General features: G+C 33.6%; 1 long non-coding RNA gene across 1 annotated transcript in view; it reads left to right on the forward strand.

Moving 5' to 3' along the window:
- The first annotated feature begins 1031 nt into the window (after positions 1 to 1031).
- LOC122204097 overlaps positions 1032 to 27663 on the forward strand; it is a 45742-nt gene continuing 19110 nt past the window's right edge. Inside the window, exons 1-3 of the long non-coding RNA XR_006195490.1 lie at positions 1032 to 1067; positions 11332 to 11376; positions 13640 to 13721. This is a non-coding gene — a long non-coding RNA (uncharacterized LOC122204097). The remainder of the gene's footprint in view (positions 1068 to 11331; positions 11377 to 13639; positions 13722 to 27663) is intronic.

Raw genomic sequence — 27663 nt, forward strand, 5'->3', positions numbered from 1 at the left:
TGTTCACCTTTAACTCAGAAGGCTGACATACAGCCTACATAGTTTTCGATAAGGTTCAAATACCCGCTGGTTGCACATTCTTAAAGGGTCTCATGATTGCATGTAAATTTCAGTGATATATAGTATCGAACCGAATGACAAACACCAGAGAAATCTTGGTGAAAATAGTTTTACGAGTAGAAATTCAAAGACATTTATGACCTAGTACTCCCTGAAAGTCCTCTCCTCCTTGAGCACTAAGCATATATAAACACTAGACTCATACAATAAAAAGTGCAGCTCTTTCTGTCCATGGGTCCTGTCTCCGTGTTACCTAAATAAACTTACTAATTGCACCGTAAAATGTGTCAAGAATTCTTTTGAAACAGGTAAACCACATGTTATATTCAGAATGATTATGATGTATAGTTACCATCTAACTCTATTGGTACCTATTATTGAAGGTTAGTAAAACCATCGCTTTCTCCACTCTTTTCTCTCTCCCTTCGGCCACCCTCTGGTGCCAATGTGAAAGGACTGACTATATAGAATACCAGAATAGGAAAGAGAAAGATAAATGTGAATTATTTCAATAAAGCATAATGTTTTTAGAAATATAAAGCTGCCCTGCTAATTTAGCAAGCTGTTAAATGTGTACAAATAAACATCCTTTATCATTTGATTTAAACTTAACATACTTAAACACCATGCATACTTAACATACTTAAGCATACTTAAACACCAGGTTATTTTGGAATACAAAGGGATTTATCTATGCTAGTGGCCTTTTCTGTTAAAAGCACTCACATAGAACAAATTCTGGTCTATGTAGCTCTGAGAGAAATGCTTTCAAACAGATTGCAATTTGTATACCACCCACAAACAGCACTGAGCATTATTAATAAATACAATTCTGTTTCCTTCTCTTTTTATTAATAAAGCAATGATGATATTTATTGGGGTCAAGATAAATGTACAAAGAATTTATACTAACTTTAGTTTCCATGTATGAGATCATTTAGTACTTTTAAAATTTTCAACATTTTTTCCTTAGATCCTTATTTGAAGAATCCAGAATACTTTTAAATGTAAGTAAAAATGCACCCAGATTCAGAAAGGATGAATTTTTTTCTAACCTGAATTATGTTGAAAGTCTGTTCTCTTTCCAGTAAAAGGCTCGATATCAGAATGTTATATGTGTAATGCCATGCAGATTGACTGTAAAAAAGGAAATTAATGTGATTCTTTTGGGGCATTATATATGGGGACATCATTGAGGGGTAATAAAACTTTATTTCCTTGTGTTTTTAAAATAGACCAAAGCATATTTTTTATTCATTTAAATGTAATGATACAATCTTGCAAAATGAAAATGTTATAAACACAAACTAGTTCAATTATTTTTATTGATGTCCAGTGCCATAACTTTAAAAATGTTAAACACATAATTTTCACACATATACAGAGTGAAAACAAATAAAAAAACTTTAACTTATTAATAAGAGAACAGGAAGATGAAATAGCTGATCAAAAAGAGCATAAAAACTCTTTTGATTTAGGTATAGATCTGGTTAAAGATATAGATATATATGGATCCTGCAATGAAATTGCCCAGTTAAATCTAAAACAGAGTAATGTACTATAGGATAATAAGACATAAACTTTGGGGTTATTTTGTCTAATACTAGTGAAAAAATTATTTTGGGTCTTTTTAATTTGCATAATGCAACATCTAACTTTATAAAGGCTAAAGGGTAGTAAATACTATGTAGGTACATTTTTCTAAATGGATAATTCTGATATGGCTTTATTAGGAAATGATCTAGTATGAAATTGTAGGGTTATTTATTTATTTATTGCCTTACTTGTAGATTGTATATACTTTTTCTTAAAACTAATTATTGATTATTTAATAAAGATTAATGTATTAATTTGTTAATAAGTAGCTGCTTCTATTGATCAGTCTATTAAACACAGATAGTAGTTTTACTTTTGGTGGACATAGTTAAACAGATCTAAATCCTAGTATTAACATAACTTTTAACTCAGTATTACAGTGATCATTAATAAAACAAAACTCTTAATCTTAAAGACTTCAAGTTCCTCTGCAGAGATTAATTTCTACCTAGGATATATTTTCATGTCCTATGAAACATGGCCTCCATCATTTGAGCCATAAATTTATTAAATCACATTTAGTGAGTGATAATATATAGGCATGTATTAAATATACAGGGTTTTAAATAACACAGACAGGTATTAAAGTGAAATAAGTTTGTTTAATAAATGATCCTATATACCAAATGCTTAAAATCTACAAGAAAAATTTTAAGGATATAAATAATCAAAATTAAAAGTAATATATCAGACTGCTGATAAAAATAAAATTAGGATCATGTGTTTAAGGAATAAAATATTTCTTGCTGGGTTGATAGGAAAAGTCCTTAGCAAAAGTTAGGAGATAAACAGAGGCTTAAGAAAATAGTAGGCTATTGATGCTGTAGAAAAGAATAATTTCATTGTGCTTCTGGTTACCAACATTGAATATTGATGGTTTTCAGTTCTGTTATCAGTTAACTAATGTTCAGAGATCAGAAAAGAGCAATAGGGAAAAACAAAATGACAATAAAACATTACATCATTAGTTGACACCAGAATAAACTGAGATAAAATTCAAGAAATTGATGATTCTTTATCCTGATGCCCAACTCATATTAAACACTCAAGAATTTAGTTATCACTTGAAAAGAAAACAAAAAGGAGAATAAAATTCTTTAATTGAATTATTTTTTCCTTAAAAACAACACTAAGAAAAAGGGCTGGGATGAGTAAGTTGACCATTAATTGGCAAAATTCAATTTTAGAACCATTAATAGAAATGTGGGTTTAACAGCTAAGTGAAATTATTAGGAGATAAATATTGAGATGTAATTACAGATAGCAAGAAATCAAGTATTTTTACTCTCTTGAGTTTATGTCTGTAAAAGTACCTCTCAATCCCATCCCCAGCCTAAATTTCTTACTGGCTTTAAAGACAGTTTCCTTATTCTGCATTTTTTCCTTTTCTTTCTTTCTTTCTTTCTTTCTTTCTTTCTTTCTTTCTTTCTTCCTTTCACACCCACATAAAACTGTGTTACACTCTTTAATTGAAAAATACAGCAACAAAATGAATAGTGGTGTTTTCTTATTCTGCTTTTTTAAAATATTAAGGCTTACCCTCATTCATGAAATGTTCAGTCTGTATTCTCATGTGAGATTCATGGGTGTGTAAGGAAACAGGACAGGCTGTTATGAGTATTTTAAGCAACACAGAGTGCAGGCAAATATACTCATCAAAATAATGAACTGTACAAGCAAATTCACCTAAAAGGCCCAAGGACTTTTTAGGAGGAGAAAAGTACTAGGAAGTTCTGAATAAGCTGAGGCAGGTTTTCTCTGCTCTGCTCTCACCATTGTATCCATTATCCTACATTTCAGCGAAGTGACAATTTTTTTTCTTTCTTTTTCTTTTCTTTCTTTCTTTTTATTTTATTGTCAAGTTAACTCATGTACAGTGTATACAGTGTGCTCTTGGCTTCAGGAGTAGATTCCATGCTTCATCACTTACATACAACACCCAGTGCTCATCCTAACAAGGGCCCTCCTCAATGCCCATCACTCATTTTCCCTGCTCCCCGCCCCCCTCCTGTCAACCGCAGTTTGTTCTCTGTATTTAAGAGTGTCTTATAATTTGCCTCTATCTCTTTTTGTAACTTTTTTTTTCTTTCCCTCTCCCACGGTCTTCTGATAAGTTTCTCAGGATCCACATATGAGTGAAAAGATATGGTATCTGTCTTTCTCTGCCTGGCATTTTACTTAGCATAATACTCTCCAGTTCCATCTACATAGCTACAAATGGCCAGATTTCATTCTTTCTCATTGCCAAGTAGTATTCCATGGTGAATATGTATATGTATATGTATATATATATATATATATATATATATATATATATATATATTATGTATGTGTATATATATATACAGTATATATATATATATAATGTATATATATATACACATACATAATATATACACACACACACACACACACACACACACACCACATCTTCTTTATCCATTCATCAGTTGATGGACATTTGGGCTCTTTCCATAATTTGGCTATTGTTGATAGTGTTGCTATAAACATTGGGATACGTGTGCGCCTAAAATCAGCACTCCTGTAAGAAGTGATGATTTTCGGGGTACCTAAGTCAGTTAAGTGTCCAAACTTCAGCTCAGGTCATGATCTTGCAGTTTGTGGGTTCAAGCCCTGCATAGGACTTTGTGCTGACAGCTCAGAGCCTGGAGCCAGCTTAAGATCCTGTGTCTCCCTCTCAATCTGCCCCTTCCTGACTCATGCTCTATATCTCTATCTGTCTCTTAAAAATGAATAAACATTAAATATTTTTAAGAAGTGATAGTTTTCAATACCTACTACCCTGTGGTTAAAAACTGATACATTTGGGAAAAAAATTTTTATGTTTATTTATTTTTGAGAGAGAGAGAGTGTGTGCACCAGAGAGGGGAAGAGAGAGGGAGACACAGAATCTGAATGAGGCTCCAGGTTCTGAGCTGTCAGCACAAAGCCCCACGCGGGGCTGGAACTTAGGGACCACAAGATCATGACCTGAGCTGAAATCAGACGCCTCAACCAACTGAGCCAACCAGGCGCCCCAAAACTGATACATTTGAAATAGAGTCAAATTTAGTTTTTTTTTTTTTAAGGTTTATTTAGTTTTGAGAGAGAGAGAGAGAGGCAGAGACAGAGTGTGAGCCATGGAGGGGCAGAGAGAGAGGGAGACACAGACTCTGAACCAGGCCCCAAGCAGGTTCCAGGCTCTGAGCTGTCAGCACAGAGACCAATGTGGAGGTCAAATGCACAAACTGTGAGATTATGACATGAGCCAAAGTTGGACACTCAACCGACTGAACCACCCAGGTGCCCCATACATTTATTTTATTTTTTATTTTTTATTTACTTATTTCTGAGAGAACCGGAGAGAGGGTATGAGCTAGAGGGAGGGGCAGAGGAAGAGAAAGAGAAAGAGAGAGAGACAGAGACAGAGACAGAGACAGAGACAGAGAGAGATTCTTAAGCAAGCCCTGTGCTCAACACGGAGCTCAGTCTCATGACTGTGAGATCATGACTTGAGCCAAAATCAAGAGTTGGACGCTTAACTAAGTCACACAGATGGCCTTATTTTATGTTTTTAAAGTAAACTTAATATTAACTTTTTAAGAGCTCTATGCCTTTGAATCCCTTTCTTTCTTTCTCTCTCTCTACCTCTGCCTCCATCTGTGTCTCTCTTATCTTCCTTCCTTCCCTCCTTTCCTTCTTTACCCTACCATCTCTTCCTTCCTTCCACTAAGGATTTCCTTTGAATATTAAAGGTGAAGGCCCTTGAACTATATATACCTTAAACCATACACTGAACAAAATGTGTACTGACACTTCTCATTAAAAAGGATGGTTGGAAAAGGAGAAGCAAAGGACCATGAGTAGGAAGCATCTGAGAAACACCTCTTGCTCTAGTCTCAGGTATCAGGGAAAGAAACACCAAGTGGAGTGAACCAGATCTGAGAAAACCTTTGCTTTCTTTTCTTGTTTAAGCCAGGGAAAACAACTATTTTGGTGAAGATAAGCCATTATTAATGACAGTGGAGACATTGTGCCAATTCATATTTAAGAAGAGTTATCATGTTATCCCTCCTTTGAATTTTCTATACACAAAAGTTTCTCTCACTGCCCGTAAGGAGCAAAGAAGAAGAAATAGTGGACATGTGGGATTGGTGAGGCTTCTAGGTCAAATTAAGAAGTTGGCAGCTATATCTCTTTGAGGATCATGACCCCCAGAACAGAAGGATCAAAGCACCTTCAGCAAGAATGAAATCAAGAAAACGACCAAGGAACAAACAACAAAGGAAAATAATCAGTGAATCTCATTAGTAGCAAATTTGGACATGGGAACAATAACATCTGAGAAGAAACAGAAGTCCTCCTTATATACATGAGGTGTGATAATTTTGAATAGTCAGGGAAGCCAACACTGAGATATACTTAGGAGCACAAATATTTATTGGGGGATAACACTAGTAAAAGAGAAAGAGATGAAACAAGATTGAGAAGGGGCAGCCTTTAATGGAGATGATTTAACAAACTCTCCATCAATCCAACAGGGATCTTCAGAGCAAATATAGACAATTAGATCAATGTTGGATAGAAATGACTAGATCTTTGGATGGCCACCTAGCTGTTATTGGCTTTTTATTATTGGATATTATATCCCTGGATACCACTGTCTTTCTTACTAGGGTCCACCGTGTAAACAGTGTGACTTTGGCTCAAAATCTGAGCTAAAGATTGAGGCTCTTGGCTAACTACCTTCTCTGCAGGTAGGCAGTAAGTCCTTTCCTGAGGAGGGATCTGAGTGTTGCATTTTCATGTCTGTCATAACAACATAGCTTTTTTCAAGACCCTCTGACTTTCATGTCTCCCCATCAGTTCCTCAAGGGTAAGTCTTATTTAGAGGGAAAAGAATAGTAAGGGTGATGATCTTGAACTCCTTATGCCAAGAAAAACTAACAAAAATTGGGATTACTGATTTCACTTGGAATTGTCAAGATTGGTTTTCCTTTTTAATAAAAATGAGATTCAAGACCTAGGTAGTATGTAATTATAAAGAAATAAGCAGTTAATCTTTGTACACCAATTTTTTCCTATTACAGTAATACCAACTCTATGTATTTTTAAATATACAGAAGACATATATCCAAGAATACTGTGTCATAGATGTTTTAGTTCTTGATTTCTAGATGGATTTAAGTATAGAACTATTAGATTATTTGCTCCAAAGGTGCATGAGCCAACCACTACATGACTTCAGCATTTCTTTTTCAGAGAATTATAAAGCTATATTCTAGAATAAATTGAAATAAACAGTAATGAATTATTCTTTCAGTGAATCCCACTAAGTGAGCTGAAAAAAATTAGTGACAACTTCTAAACATGAATAGAATATATCCACTTATAAGTCCCTGATGAAACCAAATAGCCATGCCATGAAAAAATATATAATGCAATTAACACTTTATAGGAAAAAAAATTTTCAGATAAAAATGCAGGTAAGTCAAACCAGATGAAAGAGATTTAATAAAGAAAAACAAAATCAAGTGTAATAGGATTTTCATCATCATTCACTTTCTCAAAGTTTCTCCAGAAACTCCAGATCTAAGAGAGATACAATAGGTAAATACCCCCATAGCATAAGTAAGATGCTAGGCTACCTATACAGATGTTCTACGAGACTGTCCAAGAAGTTGTATGACATTATGGGAGTCCTACCTCCTGGTTTTAAGGAACAAGGAAGAATCAAGCAAAAAGATTCTTTTGCAAGGATTTGTCAGTACATTGTGTCTGTTCCCCTTATCTCCCTGGAAGAGGCAGGAGGAGACTGTTTCTTCTAACCATAAGCCAGGGATAGATCCTTCAAGGGGGTCAAGTACTCAGAGAGTTTTACTTTGGGGGTCATAAAGATGCCATGAGAGGCTACGGCTAAATTGGACTAAGATGCAAAGGAGAGAATGAGGGGAGGTAATGCAATAGGAAAACATTAGGGACAAAGGCACCTGATTAAAGGGGTGACATCATCTGGAGCCATCTTGAGAGGGAATATTTCTAAGAGAACCATCTGAGAATTTAAAAAATGGGAAAAATCACTGATTTCCAAGGAATAGTAGATTCTCAGGGAATAACAGGGCCACCTGGAGAAGACATATTTTGATCTGGGGAATTGTATGTATAGGCAAGATACTAACAAGAATATTTACAGGAAAAAAATCAAAGTTCCCTAAGAGAGAATTAGTTTTATATATTAACACCAGATCATAAACATCACTAGCAAAAAGACTGTTTCATTTTTGTTTTCTTTAATGTTACCTCCCCCATAAGTATGACAGTGAAGAGGTCAGAACAGGAGCTAGGTAATGGGCTAGGAGTTGAGTAAGGGAAATGGAAGAAGTCATTCCCATCCTTCACTGCAGCTTCTAAGACTTGAAGATACCCAACTGGAGAACGGATCTATCTTTTAGTAAAGTGAAGTTTGGAGTCCTAATGGTTATACTGGACACAAATTTAAGGCAAAAAAAATACAAGAGAACATATGTTAAGTGTATAAGAGTTATGGAGAAAGTTATGGATCCTGCTCCAGCTTTGCCAAAGAAAGTTAAACCAGTAGCTCACAAAATACATTAGAGGATCTATAGAAAAAAGATCAATCTTGATTTATGGTTTTGCCTTATTGAATTCAAATCATGTAATAATCTAGATAAAAAAGTTTATATCAATTAAGAAGCAGAAGCAGTTTAAATCAAAGCAGCAAGCATCAATGTTGCAGTAGTAATACTACAGTTGGTTGTGATGAAATTCATACAAATTTCATGGAAACAAGTTTTGCAAAATCTTTTAAGTACTCAATGAAGACAAAAGAGTTTTGTTTGTGGAAACATAACCTGAGGAGCAATCTAATATCTACATAAATTTTTTAAATATGCACATCTCCAAAGGTAAGGGAAACAAAAGCGCAAATGAACTACTGGGACCTCATCAAGATAAAAAGTGAAGGAAACGATCAGCAAAACTAAATATCAACAGACGGAATGGGAGAAGATATTTGCAAATGACATATCGGATAAAGGGCTAGTATCCAAAATCTATTAAGAATTTACCAAAGTCAACACCTGAAAAACAAATAATCCAGTGAAGAAATGGGCAGAAGACATGAATAGACACTTTTCCAAAGAAGACATCAGATGGCTAACAGACACATGAAAAGATACCCAGCATCGCTCATCATCAGGGAAATACAAATCAAAACCACACTGAGATATAACCTCACATCTGTCAGAGTGGCTAAAATTAACAACTCAGGAAACAACAGATGTTGGTGAGGATGTGGAGAAAGGGGAACCCTCTTGCACTGTTGGTGGGAATGCAAACTGGTGCAGCCACTCTGGAAAACAGTGTGGAGATTCCTCAAAAAATTAAAGGTAGAATTACCATACAACCCAGCAATAGCACTACTATGAATATATCCAAAGGATATAGGAGTGGTAATTCATAGGGGCACATGTACCCCAATGTTTATAGCAGTGTTATCAACAATAGCCAAGTTATGGAAAGAGTCCAAATGTCCATCAACTGATGAATGGATAAAGAAGATGTGGTTATATATACAATGGAATACTACTTTACCATGAGAAATAATGAAATGTTGCCATTAGCCATAATGTGGATGGAACTGGAGGTTATTATGCTAAGTGAAATAAGTCAGTCAGAGAAAGACAGATATCATATGTTTTCATTCATATGTGGATCTTGACAAACTTAACAGAAAACCATAGGGGGAAGGCAAGGGGAAAAATGGTTTCAAACAGAGAGGGAAGTAAACCATAAGAGACTCTTAAATACAGACAACAAACTGATGGTTGACAGGGGTGGGAAAAAACGGGTGATGGGCATTGAGGAGGGCCCTTGTTGGGATGAGCACTGGGTGTTGTATGTAAGTGATGAATCACAGGAATCCACTCTTGAAGCCAAGATTACACTGCATGTTAGCTAACTTCACTATATATATATATATATAGAGAGAGAGAGAGAGAGAGAGACAATGATATAATTAATTCATTAAAGGACTGAAAAAAAAGCATAATAGGACATCTTGAGAATTTTCAGGTAGACTACACAGCAATGAATCATAGAATCTACTCCCAAAGCCAAGAGCACACTGTATATACACTGTATGTTAGCTTACTTTACAATATATTTTAAAAATAAATAAATATAAAAATGTGCCAAATAATGATCATCATGACATCATCTTTCATAAAAAAAAAAATGAGCAGCTGGTTTGCAATCTACGTCCCAGCAGATTACTGTCAGGAAATAAAGAAAGCAGGTGATCCAGGTGTGCTCTCTTGGCATTGTCTTAATGCAAAGGAAATCATAAGTTTATTAAGTGAATTCCAAAATCTCACTGAGATAGAATTGAATGCATGGAAAATGTACAGTGTTCTTTGATAGAAAAAATAATATGCAGATACAAATTTAAATTTTTGTTTTGGACATAGTTCTTCAATATTTTCTTTTTAATTTTTAAATTATCTTTTTATCACTGTATTTACTACTTATATAATTTCTTCACTATTGTAACATTCCATTAACTAGTTTCCTCTTTCATTCTTTGCATAGTTTCAGGAATGACGTTTCTAAAATTTAAATATTGTCATATTTATCCCTGTGTAAAACCCTTTAATGACTCTGATTTCTCATGGGTAAAAGTTCTGACTCCTGACAAAAGAATTCAGCCTCTCCAGGACCTAATGCTTGACTGCACTTCCCAGCCTATGTGTTGTTCTCATGCACCATGCTGCCCAATGCCTATCAACCAAATTCATTCTGCTCTCTGTCTATAACGAATACTCTGTTTTTTGTTTTTTTTGTTTGTTTGTTTGTTTTACTCCATCATCTGCTCAGACAACCTCTCCAGCTCTTTTAGTAATCAGTTCAAAGGTTATTCCTGGTATGAAACTTTACCAGATTCCCTATTTACTTTTATCTCCTACATAAAATAGAACACTTAAGGTCTTTGCCTCCCCTGAACTTAATACATGCTTCTTTCGAAGTACCTATGATGCTTTATTACAACTATGCATTTGCATGCCAGTGTTACTCTACCAGTTTTGATTTACTGATATTTGTATCCTCAGGCAAATGATTGACACAAATCAGATTTGTGATAATCTTTGAGTAAATGAATTTGTTGTTGAAGTTTCAACTGCATGGCTACATTGATTAGGCAAATACCAAATATATATCTGAAACTCTGTGCTTAGATCATTTGTTGCCATAATGTAATTACATTTCATAATCATTTTTAAAAGTACCATAAATGGAATGCTGTAGTGAATACTATGATATGCTGTCCAGATCCCCTCTCAGACCCCAGCTGCTGGCAAAAAGCCTTAGACTGTGAGAGTTCTTTATGAATTGTCACTGCTGAAGATAATCTCACCAAAGGTCAAGTGATGTTCCTGGGGCATCCCAGGAAAGCCTAAGTCCTTTGCCATAATTCAGGACAATATTGAGAGGAAAAACATGTTTGAGAGTTCACTTTCAGGTCAGCAGAAACCTTGTATAAGGTAACATTACACCCATTCTCCCTATGACTGATCCTGACTCTTTCCCTTTCTTTACATAGGTGTTCATCTCAAGAAAATAACTGTTATATTTCTCTCATGTTTTTCTCCTTCTCAGAATCTGTTTTCGGAAGATAGATGTGTCATCCTTTGAGCAGCAAAAGTAAGTTATTAGCACAGATATTTCAATTTCTTTTCACTGTAAATGTTGGAGGACATTACATCTTACTAGTGGCTAATATGCAGACTGTCACTGGTTCTCACACTCATACTTGTAACCATGCATCATACATAATATGAGACATAACCTGAGAAGAGTAAGAGTTCCAAACACAGTGGGATTTTATTGAGGTCCTCATTCACTGGTATACCGTTAGCATACTAGGACCTATTTTCCCTTCTATGCTCCCTGTTGGATGAATTTTTAGATTAAATGATATAATTTTAGTTAAACTAACACTTATCAATTGGAAAGATGACTAACAAAGATACTTGCAGAGAAAATGGGTCGATGATACTAATGACACAAGTAAAAGCAAATAACAGTGAAGTCACAGAGATGTCGTGTCTCTCAAGTCTTGCAAAAGTTTTTATTTATTATTATTTTTTTGCCACTAACCTGGTTAAAACAAGGTATAGTCTAAATAAATGTGTTGAGAATTTAGGCAACTAAATAATACACTACTAAATAATTAATAGGTCAAAGAGAATACCTTACTACCAGAAATCCTTAAGTCCTTATTCCTATAGTAGAAAGTCATACTGAGAAGGTGGCAGATTCACAGATTCACTCGACGTAGACACAAAAAGACCTTTCTCATGTGACTTGCTATTTTTAATTGCTACTATATTATGCCAACCTTAACAAAGTTTCATTTAAGCTCCACCTTTAACTTTCACTCAAGAGTCTGAATAGTTTACAGGCGATTATTAGCAGGTTGCCTCAGAACCTCCACCAAGATTCCATTCTCATAACTTCTCCCATTAATTTTTGTGAAGTTGTGATTAATACTCCCTTAAGCACGATTTTCATATTGCTAAGGACACTGAAGTGAGTGTGCATATTACCTAACATAAAACCTAAAATTCCCAAACCATACCACAAAGCTTCTCTGCTTCAACCACTTCCTATACAATGTAAACAAACATATTTCTGTCAACTAAGCTAACCATTTGCCCTCTGCTTTACCCCGTTACCATCCTATCCAATGTTTTCTTGTTGTTTTCACCATATCAATGTATTTATTTTTATGTTATATTCACTCTTCCCTATGCCTTTATACAAATGTAGAGTCATTGTATCTTTTCTTTCAAATAAAAATGTAAATACAGAACAACAACTCAAAGTATTGAAAATATAAGGCCTTAAATTATTTTTTATGATAAAATGTGGCCTATTTTGGCCATCATTCTGAAAGTGACAAATTCCTAAAGCTATAACTTCTAGTGGGAAAAAATAAATGCAGCATATTCAGCTACAAGTTTAGAAAGAAACTTTATCACCATTTATTAGGCTCATATTTTTTCAAAAGTACATAGTCACTTGGAAGAGTGATGTTGAGGAATACTATACTTAATGCCATGTGCTATTTGAAGACATTATTTCACCCAATCAATAGTCATTGATATTAATTTCATTTTGATATGAAAATTAAATATAATTTACATGTATATTTAAAAAATATTTTGCATTAGAACAAAAAATGTCCTAAATATATTACAAAGCAAAGTAATCAGAAAGCTCATCTTAATAAAAACAAGAAATAAAAGTGTACATCTTTAGATTTTCTCATTTGTTAAAAAGTTAAACTTTGATATAAATGTGTATGCTTTTTTTCTGTTTTGAATATTCACTTTAAAAATAAGGGCTGTATTCTACTTGTTTATGCAAGACATTATGTTTTAATGTAACAAAATATAAGCTAAAATGTGTCTGAAAAAAAGGTCTCTGAATATAGAAATTGAACATTGGATGGAGGCCTTCTAAGTCATAGTGTACCTATATTGCCTTTAAGGCAGCATAAAGAAAGTGCATTTTGATATATATCTTTAATATTCTTTTTATTGAAGTGAGAGACAGTATAAGAAAGTAACTTCTAGTTTCTTGGAACAATGTATTCCCAGATTATTCTATGTGTAGACATCCTTGTTACTTTTAACATTCCCTTTACACCAATAACCCTTTACTTGGATCCATAAAACAAATATTCAAAATCATAGAGGAGAGAAAATGCACATGTTACCATGTTTTAATTAAATATTTATTTCATTTTAACAAGTTAATATTTTTTAGAATTAGTGTAGTTACAGTGTATTTCTGAAAATAGAAGTTATACAATTTAATAACTATGTAGAAATAGATCTGAAATAAATCTTTATATATAAACTCTTTGTAGACTCTAACTCTAAAGTTCTCTTTTGTCCAGGAAAAGAGCAGGACACAGGATGAAAAGCAAGAGATGGCTAATGTCTGCAAAATACAAGAGCCCCGAATAACCATCCTTGCCAGTATTTATTAAGATCAGAAAGCTTACAAATGTGATGGGCGTGCACAAAGAGACAGAGAAACTGTAAACATTAACTCATGGGCATAAGGGAAAAGGGGGTTTTGAAGATATACAGTGTTTGGGGTTTGGGCCAATATAAAACAAAATCCTGGCGCCTGGCAGATGGGCAGGTGGTTGTTAATGGCAGACAGGAGGCGTCGTGTCTGTTTATTTTAGCTAGTCTAAGGGATAAGACAGATAGAACAAATAACCTCAGGGTTAACAAGGCACCTTTTCTTTTGTTAATCAGCTCCACTCTGGGCAGCATCACCCCCAGAGCAGCGGTCTATAGCTCTATTTATCTGTTTACCTAACTTGGTCCTTTCCTCCTTAAATTCAGCTTTCTGTTATAGTACTAAATTAGGGGGTGCTTCTGCCCTGAACGCCTAATCTTGCTTACTTCATATACCTTTGTATTGGGTGCCTTTTCACCCTTCTCTATTCTGAGGCCCTTTGTCCCTCCATCTCTAATCTGGGGGTTCTGCACCCCCTCTCTGTACTGGGTTCCTTTGAACCCCCTCTCTATTCTGGGGTGCCTTTGCACCCCCTATTCTGGGGTCCTAATCTTGTTTACCCAAACTCAGATGTGAGCATCCTATGGCTTTGTGCTTCTTTATGCCTTGTTAATCCATTGGTATAAGCCCAGGGAATTCCTAAGCTTATTCCCCACATAAACTATCATAAAATCTACATAAAATTATACTAACTTAGGTAGAGTATATCAACTTTTAACATATTATGATAATTTAGAGCATTTTATTAGGTGAACATTGTCAAACTGAACTTAAGTTAAAAGTCTCTCCTAGGACATGTAACTAGCCATTATGTATGTCATTAGCCAATATTTCTTCTAAAGTTTCATCCGTATCATTTGCATCCTCATTATTTCATTTTCTTTTTATCCATTTCCTAAATTTGTCTCATTTTAAGACTTTATCTCTTTGAGCACATACTTAAATATATGTCTTAATGATATTTTATACATAATAAAATCTATTTTTAATGTTAGCAAATATAAACTGCAGCATTGACACATAACTTATAAAATGTTATCATTTTTATTAAGGCCACCAAAGATTTCTATTTTAATGTGTGTTTATAGATTTGTTAACAATATGAGTATCATTACCATCTTATTCCAAATGTTTTCAAAATCATTTAGTGATATACTTTCCAGATGGTCTTATAGAGAGCTGTTAAAGCAGTATTTCGTCTTAATGTTAAAATTCTTATATAATAATAAGTTGATTACATTGTTTAAGTGGTTTTGATATGTTCAGAGGAAGACTTCTATGTAATCACTTAGTAAGTTTAAAAAGAGAGAGAGAATAATCCATGGCAAAAATCATATAATGTTGTTAATTTCAATATCTCATCCAAACAGGTTTTAGGTTCTCTTCTGGCGCCTATGTTAGAGATTTGTAAATAACTCATCATAATGTAGTTAGAGGCATAAAACCTGAATAAATTGGATATAAGCATTTCAACAATTAACCCTATCTTCATCTTCTTAAAACAATTACAGCATTAAATATAAGAAAATAATGTGCTTTTCCTTCTCAGTGCCAAATTCATCAGACAGACATGTCTTCAGTTGCTTCTGTCTCTATATAATTAAGAATTTATGATTCAAATATATGTTTGAAGGCTTATGGCTATCTATATACATATAAGCACATACACACTATAAGCTAGTGATTAGATAGATAGATAGATAGATAGATAGATAGATAATGGCTATATTCTGCCACTCAGAATCAAAAAAGTCTAATATCTACAGTTGATTTACATATTACCATAAGTAAATTCAGAAATATGAATCTTTAATCAAAGTATATACACGATATATGCTAAAACCCACTGAAAATGACTTGATTTTTCATTAGTCAAGATAATCACAGATCAACTGTCATACACAATGCAAGATGGTAATATATTTGTTTAAACATTTACGTAACATAATTGCTTTCAAATACTTGGTAGTAGTTTAACTGAAGCAGTTAATTTTGGGAAAAAAATTTATTCTCTATTGCATCCATGTGAAAACATTTATTTTAATAGTCTGCCTGTATTTTTCCAGTGTGTCCAGGGAATCAATTTTCCAAAAGAGCAAGGTTATTCTTTGTTTTGTTTGTTTGTTTGTTTGTTTTAATGGAATCTGAGACTAAAAACATTTCTCTATGACTCTTCCATTAAACCAACCCTGTTAGTCATATGCCCTTTTTCTTTGTATGTATACACAGATTGACAATTCTCTAGACAAATCCATTCTCTTATTTCCTTTCCTTTTGTTACTTTTAATTGTGGCATTTGATTTTTCTTGTAAAGATAACTGTCCCAATTCCAATAAGCATCTTTCTGCAGGCTTACCAGTGTTCACATTTGTCTCCAGATTATTAACTCAGAAAATCATTTGGACAAATTTAGACCTCTAGAGATTAGTTCAGGTCATCTCCTTCTGTATTAGTTTTCTTAAGCAACTTGTCCACTGAGAGTTATTTCTGAGACAGAGATTTGGCTATGGCTTTACTATCACGTGTGTGTGTGTGTGTGTGTGTGTGTGTGTGTGTGTGTGTGTTTGTGTGTCTCTATCTATCTCTATCTCTCTCTATCTCTATCTCTATCTATATTTGACTATACTCTGAAGGACCTCAATGATATTTTTCCCTTAGAATAAATTTTAGAGAAAATGCAATGTACTTCAGAACACTGTCAAGTCTTTAAAATGGAATGTTTCCATTTAAAGTTAAAATTTGCTAAACACTGAATGTGATTCATTAAAATGATATAATTTTAACTTTGTTCATTTTGATGGGAATGTAGAAAATATTGCCCTATGCCAGTGCAGGTTTAAAATCTAAATTCATGCATACACTTCACATAGTTTCCTTTGCATTCTTACCATACCACCAGCATCACAGAAAGACAATAAAAGCACAGTAAGCGTTTGAACTATTATCAGAAGGAGATAGGGACACTGTCCACAAAGGTACTATTCTGAGAATGAAGACAACCTAGCTCTAATTCTGACTGTACCAGTGATTAGCTCTGGGTCTTTAGAGAACTCAGTAAGCAGAGGATCCTGAAGAAAAATGATCTCTAAAGCTGTCCTAAGTACATCATTCAATATTTCTGAGTTTTAGAACACATGCATTTGCAAAAGGAGAAGACCCAACAGTAAAGTAACTAGCTAGATATGTAATATAAATATTTCAATCATATTCTAGTTTAGACTTCTAGTATCAGCCACTTCAAGTTCCACCAAAGGTAAAGTATCTATTCTATATTTTTCCAAAAATACTACAATGTTAAAAACCTAAGTATATTTCTTTCTCTTAATTTTAGATTCTGTCTTCTTAGCATATTCAAGCAAAAATAAAAGTATTCCAGAACTTCTAAAATATTTATTTTATTAAACACACTACATGTGTGTCAATTCTGACTTTTGCACTAGTGCTTGAATCAGTTATTTTTAAATTTTTTTTAACATTTATTTATTTTTGAGACAGAGAGAGACAGAGCACGAATGGGGGAGGCGCAGAGAGAGAGGGAGACACAGAATCGGAAGCAGGCTCCAGGCTCTGAGCCATCAGCCCAGAGCCTGACGCGGGGCTCGAACTCATGGACCGCGAGATCGTGACCCGAGCTGAAGTCGGAGGCTCAACCGACTGAGCCACCCAGGCGCCCTGAATCAGTCATTTTTTAAACCAGAAATGACATCTGTTACACTGTTACATTGTGAGGTAAAGTTTTCCTCACAATAATAAAATGTAGGTCTTCTTACTAATTGGTGAAGTCGATACTCAATTGAAATTTGCGGATTTACTAATGTTCTAAGAAAAATGTATTTTTTATTGCCATGAATTGAAAGGATTTAAACATTCATAAACTAAAAATTCCTCTTAAAGCAACTAATACATTTTACTGACAAGTTTGACTTAATTCTTTCTTTGTCTCTGAAGAGGACTGACTGAATATTTGTATATAACAACTGAGCACACACCATATTGCTTTGCGGGTTAAAAAAAAAACTTCAAAGGAATAATTTTCCATCAATCCTGTTTATTAATGCAGCATAATACATTTTATAAAATTATATAATTCCTATACTGATATTTTTAAAGTGAATATTTTGAAATAGGAGATATACTATGGGGTATACATAGATAAAATATTCAAGAGAATTCACCTTCTTAGGTCTAAGAACAGTGCCATAGATAGGGATCCTCTCTAAATATCACATTACTTTCTTATTCCATTGGTAAGGAATATGAATTACATTTTGTGAAGTATATTCAATTTTCTGAGTTTCTATTTAGACAAGTGGTTATTGTTGGAAAAAAAAATAAAGATAGAACATCGATAACATTTCTCCCTGAAACTTATCCCCTTACTGGTCTGCTGTAAGGAACAAGAATAAACAATAGTCTTTTCTTCTTTTTGGTCCATAAGTAGGATACCCAGAAATCTAGGTAAAATTTCATTAATCAAGTTTTTCTGAACCTTCCCACTTTTGAAGAAATTCTCTGTTTAAAGCCTGGAAAAGTGTTTAATGGTAGCTCTCATTATCTCTCACTATGGTATCCTGTATAACTTTAGTGTAGTCTAATAATCATTGTCTGGTAGTTGAAAAGGGAATTCTGACATATATATATATATATATATATATATATATATATATATATATATTGAATTTGGTGGATTCAAGTAAGGCAGAAAATGTATTTTTACTATGCCATCTGTGATGCCATGGTTCTCATAATTTTTTTTAATTTTTATTTATTTTTAAGTTTATTTATTTTGAGAGAGAGAGAGAGAGTGTGTGCGTGTGTGTGTGGGGGGGGGGGGGAAGGGCAGAGAGATAGAGGGAGAGAGAGAAAATCTAAACAGGCTCCATGCTGTCAGTGCAGAGCCACCCTATGTGGGGTTCAAACCCACAGACCATGAGATCATGACCTGAGCTGAAACCGAGAGTCCTATGTTTAACCGACTGAGCCACTCAGGCACCCCTCTCATCATTATACTTAATGTCAAATAATTGAACCACCATCACTGAAGCCAGGAATAAGACATAGAAGTCTATTAGCACTCCACTAATTCATCCAGTCATTCAGGTAACAAAAATGTATTCTGTGGAATGTAGTTTCCTTATTCTATAGTGCTGTTTGGGAAATTCTGGAACTACAAAAACAAGACAGGTAATTCATTTTAAAAGCTTAATTTTGGAAATCAGGTGCCAAAATACCATTTGTAGATGATTTAGTCATCTATCTACAAAACTCAAAGAATTAATAAAGCACTATTATAAATGTTCAGAAAGTTTAAAATGACAATTCAAAATCAGCAATATTAAAAATTTTTATTCATAAAATTATATCTTAATTATGTTTTCTCTTTATTTTTATATATTTTTTGGATCTTCTTTATAATGGAGAATTTCAAAATACATAAAATTAGGCTATAGTAAATCTCTATCTACATCAAAGTAAAATCTGTTCTGTCCCACTTATGTCCCCACATATCCTCTCCCCATATTATGAGGGAGTTTATCTGTTTAATCATGAAAATTTCAGTATGTATTTCTAAAGAAGTACTCCTTTTAATTAACTGAACTGCAAATAGGGTTATCACACCTGAAGAAATAACAATACTTCCTCAGTAAACTAAATATTCAGTTAGTCAAATTCTCATTCCCATAAATATTCAAAATCAGAAAATATTTCAAAATATTTCAAATATCTCTTTTCTATAATGAACATAATTTTATATTAACTTTAACCTTCATTTTTTTCTATATATCCCCCTACAAGTCTACTTGTTACTCAGATATTTTCCTCTATAATGTAATTTAAAAACTGTAACTTAAGTAACTATTCAATATATAAAAAGCAATTGACTACAATTGACTACAATAATACTACAAAAACTGCAGGAAATATTTTGTAAGGAAAAGATGACCAAGTCATAGATTTTAGTGATTTTAGCCTCTAAAATATAGATACACACACACACACACACACACACACACACACACACACATTATTTACGATTGCTACAGTAACAACTTGGGGCAAGGCCTTCCAACTGATTTTCAGAGTATACTGTCCTAATTTACAATTTCTTTGGCATCCATATAACTCTTTCTGGAACTTCTTCCAGAGGTTTTTGCTGCTTCTCATTCCCAAGTGATAGACACAAAAATTTGTTTTTTCTGGATCTAGAAATGTATGACTGTAATAGTACAGTACTTCCAAAAGCCATATGCAGAGAAAGAAGATATTGATGCAAATAGAGGTGTACATCTTGTGCTGAGCTTTGGAGCATTTAGGATTTGAAAGTACTCTTCCTTATGATGTCTGTGATGTTAGGTTTCAGATGCAGAAAACTGATATACAACGTGTTTTACAACCTACTCGAGGCTGCAATTGACAGAGTAAATTTAGTCCATCCTCCTAAATAGTTTGAATTACATTTTCTATTTACATTTTTTTCATATTTCCTATCAAGGGCAAACTATCTATGAGTTGTTAGTTTGGGCCCCCACTCCTGGAAACAGAAGAACTAGGCTTTATTTCCATTAAATGTGCACTGAGTATGGATAATAAATAAGGCATTATTTTTTTTCTATACAGCTGTGTGTGACATAATATCGTTAGTGACATAGGAGATACTCATAAAAATGTATAATAATACAGGGTTCTGCATAATAAATATATCTAAACTGGTTTGACATTTCAAAAAAATTAAACAACATTGATAATATTTAAAAAATTAAAGACTTTATGTTTTAAAGTTAATATATAGAGTGTACTGATTTAATGATTTTTCAATAAATATTATTAAAACATTGCGTTTTTTTCATTGAGGTAGTAACAATTCCCTGAAAGTGGATTTTAGCTTACTTATTGCCCAATGAGTTGCAGTTTTGTTGCTCAAAATGATAATCATGTGCAGCATTTACTAGATGTTTAAATATCCACATATAGATTATTAAACATTTTTAGGGTCCACTTAGTGTTACGAAGCTTAGTCCTTGTTAGAATTTCACAATCACATTGAAAGGCAAATAAACAAATACAACTAATAGTATAAATCAGTAAATTATACATTCATGACATATATACCAGATTTGGGGAGTGAACATACTTGAGGGAATTTAAAGGACAGAGTTGATAGTGCTTGCTATTGTCATAAAGTTTTAAAGAGGAGATGATCCATAAATAAATTCTTAAAATATAAAAAAAACCCATAGGGAAATACACTAAGTTCTCAAGCATATTTATGAATTAGAGACTTTCAAAACAATGTATAACATCATCAGATAATACAGGAAACATACATCTTTTGAAGCATATTCTTCCATTCCTGCTTTTACTGAAAACCTGTTTTTCCCGTGGCAAAAGTGTAATTCATGCTCTAGTGAATCCCCTCTCTAGCAATGTTAAATAGTGAAGAGCTCAAAATGACTTTAGGAATTTTTTTCTTATTAATTCTCACATTCCCATAAGGCAGATGGAAAGAATTACTATCCTCATTAAGTAAACTGATAAGCTAGGAAACTAAGTATTTGAATGGATACAAAGAGCACAAGGCTACAAAGATCTTTGTAGTATTGAAAATATCCAATCTGACCAATCCTCTAACCACAGTACTTCTAACTTTATGACTTTATGTTGACTTTTTTACTCTATCAAATGTTTGCCAGTAAATATTCACTGAGTGACCAGATTCAAAACCTGTTCCTAACCCCAGTTCTTTTCTCCTCTTTCCCCATCTCCACTGATTCCATGATTTCCTCAAATCAGTATCTTATCCATTCCCACTGCCACCATCTTCACAATTCCATATCCAAACTGCCTTAACAGTCTCCCAACCAATCTATGTTATGACAGACCCTATTCCAAATATTCCAATATGCACACATTAAATTTTCTCCAAAAGCACCACTTTAAGAATTGTAATAACATATGTACAAATAAATTCAATATATTTAAAATTTAAGGGATTTCCTGGCACCTGGGTGGCTTAGTTGGCTGAGCATCTGTCTCTTGATTTGGGCTCAGGTCATGATCTCAGGGCCATGGGATCGAGCCCTAAATCAGGCTGCATGCTCTCTCTCTCTCTGTCTCTCTCTCTCTCTCTGTCTCTCTCTCTGTCTCTCTCTCTCTCCTCCTCCTCCTCCTCTGCCCCTCTACCCCTCTCCCCTGCTCATGTTCTTTCTCTCTCTCTCTCTCAAATAAAAAAGTAAAATTTATAAAAAAGAATTTAAGGATTTTGCTCCTCTGACTCCAAGTACAGTGGTGTCACCTTGTGCATACCTTTAAATTATAGAACTGTACTATTTGTCATGAAGAAACCAAAAGGAAAAATTAATTTAATAGCCATGGGAAAACCCCTGCTGTTCTACTCAGAGAGCTTATGCCTAAGAATGATTACAAGGAGGGCGACTTTTGTCTTTCCAATTCTCAGTGTTCTCAGTTCCATCGTGCCTTTTTTTTTTTTTTTTTTTCGGGCAAAAGCATATCTCAATAGGAAACCAAATTCCAAAGTTTTAATAAATGTGTTTCTAAAGCATACCCTCTAAACCCATGCCAGCCATTTTATTAGAAGTCCCACTGTAGAAAGAGCTGTCAGCGTACCTGGGTGGCTCAGTCGGTTAAGTGTCCGACTTCAGCTCAGATCATGATCTCATAGTTTGCTTGGTGAGTCCCAGCCCCACGTTGGGCTCTGTGATGACAGCTCAGAGCCTAGAACCTGCTTCATTTCTGTGTCTCCCTCTCTCTGCCCTCCCCACTCACACTCTCTCAATCTCTCTCTCAAAAATAAACATTAAAAATTTTAAAAAAAAGAAAGAGTTGTCAAGGATCATTTCTTTTAATAAAGTTTTTATAATAGTTTCAGCATTACAGAAAACTTGTGGAGGTAGTGCAGAAGAGTTCTAATATATGCCTTACACCCCATACACAGTTTCTACTATTGTTAACATGCTACGTTAGTATGGTACTTTGGTCACAATTAAAGAATCAATACTGGTATATTAGTATTAACTAAAGTCAATATGGTATTCAGATTCTTTTAGTTCTTACTCAATGTCTTTGTATTGGTCCAAGATCCCATCCAGGATACCATGTTATATTTAGTTGTTATATCTCCTTAGGGTCCTCTTGGCTGTGATAATTCCTCAGACTTTCTTTGTTTTTAATGACTTTGACAGTTGAGGAGTACTAGTTAGGTGTTTTGTGAAATGTTTCTCAACTCAGATTTGTCTGATAATTTTCTATGATTGGACTAGGATTATTTTTTAAGGGACTGGAAAAAGTGTAAAGACCACAGAAGTAAAGGTAACGTGTTATTTCATTACGTTTTCCTTTTATTATTATTTTTTTCATAAGAACACTGAAATTCTCTTAGAAAATTTAAATTATTCAGTACATTCTTATATAGTTACCATGTTAAACATTAGGTCCTCAGACTTTATTCATTTTATAACTGGAAGTTTGTATAAAGGGTAATTTTTCATATGCTATTTTTTGTTTCATACAACTTTAGAAGCCTAATATCAGTACAAGAGGAAACCACACTATATTTCCAACTAATCATATTGGAAATCTCACTTTAAGCCACTCTGGTTAGCATATATATACATTTTCAGAATTACAGTGTTGAAGATATAGTGGTTCACAAGGAGAATATTATGGTTCAACATAACTTTTTCACTTTATTTATGTATAAGTGAAAATTATAAAACTTATGTAGAAGTAGCATTTTTTTTTACAATTGAGGAAGTAAATTGTCTTTTGCTACATTGAAAGAAGTCATGATATGTAAATAATCATTAAAAGATTATAGCTCCAATCTTACCTATTTATAAGTATCCTGAGTTTGTAGTAAATGTCCATTCCTAGTTCCCACCCTCAAAGATCTCAATACAGAATAACAGTGTGCTGCTCAAGAACATACAATTTAACAAGAATTACGTGTAATTCTGATTGTTCAGCATATCATATTTGAGAAACAATCTTGTCAAAAAGACAGCTAAATCCCCCCAGTGTCTAACACCTATTCTTCTAGTGATTATCTGTGCTGTTCTCTGTCTCTGTATGGTTATTATTTTTCTTTTTGTCAGCTTTGTTATAGCAGCTTAGCTAATACTTTAATAACAATTTTCAGGAATTGGACCAATTCCTTCCAATAGTCATATAATGCATATTTATTAATATTTCAGTATTAGAGTGACCATATATCCTATCCTGACCAGAACTCTCTTTTCTTTAGATGTGGTCTGGTTGAAATGATAAATTAGATAGCCACTTTAGTTTTAAGGGACTTGGCCTGCTCAATGATATATCAGAATCTTAAAAGGCTTCTCCTGAAAGTTAAATTCCAATTCAGGTAGAGTTCAAAATCATGTTGAATTTATAAACTTTGATTAAACAGAAGGATTGAACACTCTACACTAATGTTATTATACTATTATGTACATGTAATATTATAGTCATTATTTGATTAGAGGGTAAAAAAGATAAATAGGCATATCTAGTCTAAGATGATTTATTTCTTTTTATTTCTATTTAAATCATTTCACAGCCTCTCCAATTTCCTCTGGCATCTAGAAATTAATGAGCCAGGAATTCTACAGCCCATTGGCAAGTGCCTATCACTCTTCCAAATTTCTGAATAAGTGGAATGATTCATTCATTTAAATTTATTGCCCTGGGAATATCAGAGGTGACATACTTTTCTCAATACTGATTTACATTGAGAAGAAAATAAAAATTCTGACTATTTTAATTAGGCGAATGGACCACTAAATCCAAGACCTTTTCCCTTGCAAATTCTTTAAGAAGTCAAATTGCTCAGCCTATTTGTTGTTGTTGTTGTTTGTTGGTTTGTTTCTGTTTGGTGGCATAAATTTTTGCCATACTTTTCCTTGCCTTAATGGGGTAGATGTCCCTAGAGATTGCTGCCTTGGAAACTGATTACTCTCTAGTCATTGAAGCTCTTTACTGACATTGCAGAAAAGTGGTCCAGATCTCTTCATTAGCCTTCAGATGGGAAGCTTTAGATAAGCACAACTAAACAACTCTAACACCATCCTCAGGGCGTATTAACAATACAAGCTTTCATAGCATTTCCGGACTAATATTTTCTTCACTCAGATATGTTTTTATTACAGAAATCTGCAGGACTATATACACCTGTCTTAATAATACTCAAAACTGCTAATGTAGGTCCTGAGAATATTACATAATTGGAACTTGTTATCAGTAACTTCTTCCTACATTTTTTGGTGATTGAAAGTGATGTGACTTTAAAGAGATGTACCAAGTTGATTCACTCTTCTTTTTCTGTAAATCACACTCAAACCAGAAGTATGATCTTTGATTTAAGAATTTTCATTTAATTACTACATTCCAGTCTGTTGTTTTAAGTTTAAAAAAAAACACTTAGGATGTATGTATGTATGTATGTATGTATGTATGTATTTAATTTGTCTAAAGCCTGCTAATTATCAACAGGATATACCAGTACCAGTGTTCTCACATAACTGCACCTATCCTACCAAACTAAATTTAAGACATTGAAATATTAGTATAGTTACACTACTTAAAATTCCAGCTAAATATAAGCATGTAAATATTATGTCCCGTAGACTTTTCTATTCTCTCCAAATTAATAAAGATAGATATCTAAAAAGGAGTAATGTTCTACAAAATTGTCATTGGTTCATTCCATATGTATTATCACTCTGAGTACCAATATCCACCCTTCCTTTACTTCTTATTCAAATTGGAGAAATGACAAGTTTTATGTGCAATTACTATTCTTTTTCCCAAGGTGAATTCAATCACAACAAGGAGGGGAAAAAGAAGTATTGACATAATTCAATTTCATTTCTATTCATCTTTATGTCTCATTAGGTTTATAGTCCTAATATATTTTAGATCAAAATAAGATGTCAGAAGTAATTTCAGTGACTCTTTATATTTACTTTAAACTTATTTTCTTCTATGTCTTTTTCTCAATGCAATTATATGATAAAGTGAGTAATAGAAAAATAAAAACTAAAATTTACTTAGAAGACATGAATAGCAAAACATATATATAACTTGCTTTTCAAAGTAATTAAACTTATTTTTATTGAGTACTTTCTAGTTCAAGGCACTAACTATAGTAAAACATATGTTATTACAAGAGAAACTGTGACTAGCATATAAATACTAGGAGAAAGAGGAGAGTTAAATCATATTGGAATCTGTGAGAATGTGTTCTGGAACATATTCCAGAATTTTCTAGGTTTGGAAGTATAAACATGCCAGATACAAATGTGGAAACTGCTTGAAGAAAACCACCTGATGCAGCAAGATGTCTCCAGAGAATGGTTCAGTGCTAAGCAGCGCTACCCCCAGGCAAGGCACTGATAGATAATGTAGGAGAGATGGGCAGGATTGGTTTACAGCTACAATGTTTTTCTATAATACAATGCCTGAAATGGATTTGAGTGAGTATTCTATTTTTTTTTTACCAAAGTATAGACATAATCACAGATGTAATATGTATTTGAAGAAAAAGAAGTCTGGAATTCACCTAATCCAAACTATCACGCTCGAGAAAAAGACAAGGCAGATTAATTGATGTACCCTATAATTCACTTCTAGTGAGTGACAAATTTCTATTTTACCTAAAGCACCTTATATAGGGCAGATATAGTATACATATCTAAAGAATATTTTTATTTAAGTGGATTTTGTCCCAAATTTACTTTCTCAAACTGTCCTTCCCATTTCATATTTTTTGGGATGATACATTTTTTGTTATGGTAAAACATATATAACAGAAAATTTTCTATTTGGGCAGATTTAGTGGTGTTAAGGTCATTCACATTGCTGTGAACCATCATCATAATCTGTCTGTAGATTTTTTCATCTACTCAAACTGAAAATCCATTCTATACCCATTAAATAATAACTCTCCATTTGTTCCAGAGCCTGGAAACCACCATTCTGTATTCTCTCTCTAGGAATTTGACTAATCTGAGTACCTCACATAAATGGAATTAAGTATTACTTGTCCTTTTGTAACTTCCTTATTTAATTTAGGATAAAGTCTTAAAGGTCCATCCATGTTGCAGTATGTGTCAAAATTCCCTTTCTTTTTAAGGCTGAATACCATTGTATTGTAAGAACTTATTAAATTTTATTTATTTTTTCAGTCACCTATGGATCTTTGGGTTCCTTCCATCTTTTGGGTATTGTGAATAATACTGCTATGAACATGAGTGTAGAAATATTGTTCAATCTCTGCTCTCAATTCATGCCATCTTATTTTGTTCATTGTCATCTTTGATAATCTTAGTTCCTATTTCTCATTACTCTTCTGATCACCAAAGATCTTTACTATGACTCAGCTTCATCGTAACTATCAGCTCTGTGAAGACTACTTTAACTAACCACAATAGGATCTTAGACTGACACAAAGCACACATAGTAATTGATACCCATATCATTAACCAGACCCATTATATCAAATTCTGCAGGCAAACTCAATAGATAGCAACATACAGCTCTATCATCAATATAAATATACTAAACGCTCCTTAGAAATCACATTCAATAGAGTTACCCCAGTCATGCATTAATTAACCTGTGATTTGGTAGTTTTATGTTCCATGGGTTAAACTTTTACCAATGGAAGTTAGAGACCAGAAGGATCCAACAGGTAATGTGCCCACCCTGACTCTTTCTGATCAAATGTTCTCTTTCACAGTGATTCCATATAGTTTCTATATGTATGTTTCAAATGTCCAATTAATAACCAATTATTTCTTGAGAAGTTGCAGGCAACTCTAATATATTCAACCTTGTATTTGTTTTCCTCCTTCCCAGATTCACTTCCCATTTTCC

The sequence above is a fragment of the Panthera leo genome, chromosome D3 (assembly GCF_018350215.1).
Source record: "Panthera leo isolate Ple1 chromosome D3, P.leo_Ple1_pat1.1, whole genome shotgun sequence".
Classification (NCBI taxonomy): domain Eukaryota; kingdom Metazoa; phylum Chordata; class Mammalia; order Carnivora; family Felidae; genus Panthera; species Panthera leo.